At 46.2% G+C, this 6,000-nt stretch overlaps 1 pseudogene; it reads left to right on the top strand.

Annotated features, from left to right (window-relative positions):
- The first annotated feature begins 256 nt into the window (after positions 1-256).
- Positions 257-6,000, top strand: part of LOC149260616 (methionine gamma-lyase-like) — a 37,245-nt pseudogene continuing 31,501 nt past the window's right edge.

Below are 6,000 nucleotides of genomic sequence, written 5' to 3'. Positions count from 1 at the left end.
TTAGCCAAAAAGTGACTATTAAAGTCACTTTTCATGATTTGATGACAAAAAACGGCCAAATGGAGTGGGGGGGCGGCATTTAAGACGAAATCTATGGGCGAGATCCTTGAAAATATGTCGCCAATCTAGCATTAATGAACCGATTTTGGGGGGAACGGTCCGATTTGAATTCAAAATGGTCTATAAATTACATGTGGTTTCCCAACGAAGAACACTTGGCATTTTGAGCATTAAGTTGTTGAGCTCTCCGACGTGTATGAACCGTGAATTATTTGAAGCTCTGATAGCAAGTTTGGCATTTGAGCAATTACCAAAGGAGACACAAGAACTGTTGGATAGTGTCATGTCGACACCGGCAGAAACCATAGATATTGGGGAAGCAGTGACAGCCGAAGGGGTTGTGCTAGAGGTTGCTATGGAAGCAGAGGGAACTGCTCCGAAGGTTGCAAAGATACCCAAGTCACCACGGTCGCCTAGACCAAGGCCTACCCAGACCCAAGAAGGCGTGAAAGGCAAGAAAGGAAAGCAGGCCATGACACCACCAGTGCACGCGTCACCTAGGAGAAACCCGCCGAAGGACAAGCCCACCGCTCAGGAAAAGGGAAAAACCATTAACCTAGAACTGGAGGAGGAAGAAATTGGGGATATCCCAATGGACGATGAGGATCTTGGGATCGACACGAAGGACATTGAAGTTGAGGGGTCTGACCCCATTACTAAATTGCCTGAGTATGTCCCTCCACGTAGGGGCAAGGCCAAGGTGCCTAAGGACATTGACGAGAGCAAGGTCACCTTGTACACACCTCTACTGCTAGACAAGATTGTTTTTGAAGGACCACGCTTGGTGCGGATTCCAATGTTGAAATTGGAGGACTGGGACTTAGCTGACACCAAGTGATTCCCTCACTTGGCGACAGACTAGCTGATGCACCGCGTCCTCCATAAGACCACCGGGGTGACCGCATTGGAACCATGAAAGTGGCTCAAAGGAGTGGATAAGGCAGGCCTGCTCAACTTGCTATGGGTGCCGCACTACAATCGCACACCCATTACCTTGCTGGTAATCAAGCAGTTGTTGTGCTTGGTACATGATGGGTGTCTATGGCTGGAGGAGCCAATACCCATCATTGATAGACTAATCCACATAATCACGAGGCTACCATATTCAGGGGAGAATTCGTCTATGATGTTTGGTGGAAAGGCGGGCAAACTAGACCTCACGGAGACCATGAAGAAGAAATTTGGATTAGTTAAGAAGCCGCGCGATTATGCGATTACAAGTATTTCCGACACGGTGGTTAAAGTGGCCACACAAATATTGGTAAGGAAGGTCATGCGAAAGTGTCACTCTGATGAAGTATTGGCGCCCATCGTAGCTCTAGCGGCCCAATGCACAGAGGGGGTTTAGTTTAATTGGGCACGCTACCTCTGTGGTGAGTTCCTCGTGAACTACCGCAAGGCGCAGGATCTCAGCAAGACCTTCCACTATGCGTGGCTCTTGCTGTCCATCATGCTGGTAGCCTGGGAGCTACCCGAAGACAGCCAATTTCCCTCAGTCGCACCGGACTTGCCTGAGGCCGTGAAGTATGCTTCACTATGGGCGACTAAGGATCCTCAGCGGATCAAGGATAGCAAGATATTTTGGATCTTGATGGAGATGAACGTGCACATGGCCATCAACCATAAGCCACGGTTGTCGCCTACTATCTTTGATAAATTGCAGTTGTACGCGGAGTTTAAGGCTGATTTCCACCATGTATCCATAAGGGCACGAAAGGACCCCTATAAGTACTAACCAACCTATAAGAATACCCTACTATGCAGAGGCTGGAAACAGAGGCGCAAGAGCTACAACAACGCTACGATGAGGTAAAAGGGACAGTGCATACTGTTGCCCTCACATAGAGACTTGCAAAGCTGCAAGAGGCCAAGGCACTGAAGGAGCTAGTAGATGCAGCTCAACACAAAGAGGCAGTGTTGAAGGCGCGCTTGAAGCCTTGGTTGGACGATGCCTACTTGATCATAGCCTACAATGAAGTCAAGCTAGCTAGTCTACAGGAGACTCACCAAAAGCTGCAGGTTGACAGTGCAGGGCCAGCAATAGAACAGTTGGTCGAGGAAATCAAGCCGGCGGTCGCGCAGTGCACCGTCGAGGTAGCAATCGTACAGGTCAAGTTGGGGGGTCTTTGCGCCAAGATCTTTGTGCCCACAAATTGACTTGAGTACGAGTCACCATGTTTGTGTTGGGGGCCTGTTGGGAATGGGTTCCCCTAAGAGCCAGTTTTGGGGCTAAAAGCCCATGTTTGTGGGGCAGAAGGCCCAAATTTTGTAATAAAAATGTAAAGCCTCCACATTTTGTGGTCGCGGAGCACGAAGAGGTCAAAGGGTTGTCTACCCTTGTTTTGTGAAGTCTCATGTCGGCTATAAAGATCTACCCATGGTCCACGGACCATGGGATTGTATAAAAACGGAGTCTTAGAAGAGTCTAAGAGAGGAGTAGGAAGTAATGGAAGACAGATTTTCGGGTAAGAAGTTCTAAGTGTTCTCAATTCCTAGCGTAGGTAGAGGCTCTGCAGCTAAGTGCACAGAGGCCTAGGGTGGAAGTCCGTAGCTAAGTGTGCGGACCCCTACAGTTGTGTGCGAAGGGCGATAGAGTCTATACTGAACTTGAGATATCAATAAAGAGAATTACTCTGAAATCACTATGTATTTTGTCTATGTTTAATGCATATAATTATATTATGTTACGGTCTGGGTTTACATTATAATTCTTATTTGATGCGCAAATGTATTTGATTATATCTATTAATTGAATGGAAGCAAGAGTGAAGGATTACGCGAAGGTAACTATAAATGCATGGTAGATTGGGTAACACTTAAGATAACTTAGAAACTTATACAGTAACATAGTCGCAGAGGCACGTAAGTGCCTAGACCTCGGTTTAGGGTTGCGTGAAGATCAGTCGAGTACCTTCATGGAGGTACTGAAGGACGGAAGAGAAGGAACATCGATAAGCCCTAAAGGCTTATCGATCTGCACGAAGGCAAGATCAGGAAGTATAGATCGACATCACAACCATCTTAGGGTGCAGAAACTTGGTTCTTGCATCCCCCCATACTGCTTTGGGTGAGACTTCGGTCCGCGCTCCACGGGCTGATGCCGAAAGGGCCAGTAGTGTAGGGATTTTCTTGGCTAACTAATGCTGAACCTGGGTCAGGACCCATCAAGCCAACATTGTCTTAGCTAAGTAGCTCGAGAGAACTAATTTTGAAATTGTAGAATGACTAAAAGATCTGCCAAAAGAGAACATATTTTCTCTATTTATAATTGTTGGCCTCCCTCTTTGTTGGTGGCCCCCACTTTCCACTAGTTCATCCCCTTTCTTTTTCTCTCTCTTGCTCCACAAGTGTGCATTCCATTTTTGTCTCTATTGTGGCCCCCACCTGCTAATGAGTTGCAATCTTGCCTTTTCACCCAAGCTCCTCAAGCCGAAATATCTGAAACTCGAACTACAAAATTGTGCTATGCCTAGCACCTCTTCAATAAACTTCATTAATCTCCTCAACAAAAAAATCAAAATTTGGGATATTACAGTCCTCCCCACCAAAAATTTCTTGTCCTCAAGCAATGCTTGAAAAAGCACCCTCTCTAGCTTTTGATCCCCATTGTTACTGCAAACCATGTCATGGTCCCAGATATGCCTTTGAATCGTCCTTGACATTTGCATTGTCCTATCATGAAGGAATCCCTTAATACCAGGATCCCAATCCATCACGTCCAACATGAACCCCCCCTTGCTCCACTCACTATCATGCCATGTATAAGTACCAGAAGCCCTTTGCATACAATAAATGAGTAGGGAATCATGATCATCATAATCTAGCACACTATCCAACACCTCATTAAGCTTCCCTACTAAGTGGTCCATCTCATACACTCCAAGAGTAAACTCATGAAGATACCACCCAATCCCCGCAGAGACAAATTCTCGCTCACATGAGCTTCCCTTTATATCTTCTTGTTAATGCTCCTGCCATATTGATGAAGTCCCCCATGCCATCAGTGAATCACTACATTCCAATGGAAGATCTAAATGATATCTCCCTGTAGAAATCGGTTCATCCCTAAGGGTAGTTGCACTGCCAAATATTATGATGCTCGAATCCCATGCTAGTCTAAAATGGGTTCCACCATGTTTTCTCTGTGCAACTTTGACCATGATAGTCTTCCCATCATGTGCAAGTTGTATCCTCCTCTCATGGGACCTAATGGAAAAATATCTATAGATCCCCAATGCATCTGGCCCAGGAATCTCCACGATGTCACTACTTACCCATCCAACACTCACTCTGATCTGTAGCAACAACAAGGAAAACCAACCTTTCCATGCGAAAAAGGCCTCAATGCTCCCCCACATGTCAAACCAAGCATGAGTTGAGTTATCTTCTTTCCTTATCCCACTCATCACAAAATAGAGTGTCTCATCAACCAACCAACTCCCCGGATTCCATAGCAAGAACGGTTACATCATAGTCTTGATAGTTGTTGGCACCAACCTGTACCACGTCTCGTATCCCTACGTTAAATCAATATATGGACTCCCTACATCACAAACCAATCTAGTGCATGCGTACTTGTCATTCGTCAGCCATACCATGTAGTGGGATCAGTCATCGTGCCTCCTAAAAGCACTCCCAAATACTGCCTGGAGTCTAAACATCCGTCTGTAAGTAAATTCCACCAATTGTTGTAGATGCTCATGAGACACCTCATAATGTCTCGCCAAAAGGGGTTCATGCATCTCCCTTAGTGTGGGCTCAAGGGTGGTGCAATTGTTACCTCTATAGAAGATCGAACTACCCCCAAGCATGCATCCACCAAATCGCGCCCCGACCATATGCCACAACTTGAAAGCCTCTCTCCTGATGCACTGTGTCTCTTCCAAGTGTCTAAGACCATCCTCCAGGGTCTTGGTGCTCATGATGCGAGCATCAAGAGACGATATCCATGTCCACTGTGTCAGTGTGCAATGCTGGAGAGAGAAAAATGGAAGCTCATAGTCAGCGTTGTCATCAACTCTCTCTCCAAATATGAGTGTGCCAAACCCAATGGTGTGTCTGATGCCCTCGTTATGAGATATCTTTGGTGGAAACACTTCAACAACTTGTCATGCATCATCATCCTCTGCTGCAGTCAAATACATACCCCTACACTCCTCTGCATAGCATTGAACTCCGTGGCACAACTCTATGCACAACTGGATACAAAAACTCAATGCCATTCCACCATGTACCATAGGGCATCCCATATGTGCCCATGCATCCACCACTTTGCTAGTACACCCACCACAATGTGATCTACACCTCCTCATCTACCTAGGTACACCTATGTGGCCCAACTCCTCACATGCAATTGGGAATAATGCTACCATGTCGAACCTCAGTAGCTCTAGTGCCCAATACATCAATGAGAGAGCATTGTCTCCATATGATGCCCTTTTTGGTGGCCTGATGATGCCACCTCCTCCTACCAACTCCTGCCAGAGTAGTCTAATCATCCTACAATCCCATGTCAACGCCAGAGTAGTCTAATCATCCTACAATCCCATGTCAACCCAACATGCCATGACAACTCATGAAATCTTCCTGCTACTCTATCAATAAATCTTGTCACTATTGCTATCAAGAACTCCAAAGGGGATATGAAAGGGTGTGTGTGCCCAACCATAAATTCCATCATCCAGCTACTACCATCACCTACCGACTCCACGATGTGATGGATGATCCCATCTATATCCCAACAGCACTTTGGCTCTCGAGCCCCTCTAGTAATCCACAACCTCTGCTGAATTGTGGTCGTGGATGCATCTAAACTCTTGGCCAGCTCCACCGGAAACCAATTCGATATCTCTCGCCATCCAACCTTGAGAGAGGGATCAAATGAATGATCAACCATACATGGAACATTTCCTCCATCGTTCGAATGTTGCACCCTCCGCA

The sequence above is a fragment of the Pinus tabuliformis genome, chromosome 6 (genome assembly GCF_031772625.1).
Source record: "Pinus tabuliformis cultivar Carrire ecotype Pingquan chromosome 6, CPIR1, whole genome shotgun sequence".
NCBI classification, from domain to species: Eukaryota; Viridiplantae; Streptophyta; class Pinopsida; order Pinales; family Pinaceae; genus Pinus; species Pinus tabuliformis.
The sequence above is the reverse complement of the archived record's forward strand: the minus strand, read 5'-3'. Positions and strand labels throughout refer to the sequence as shown.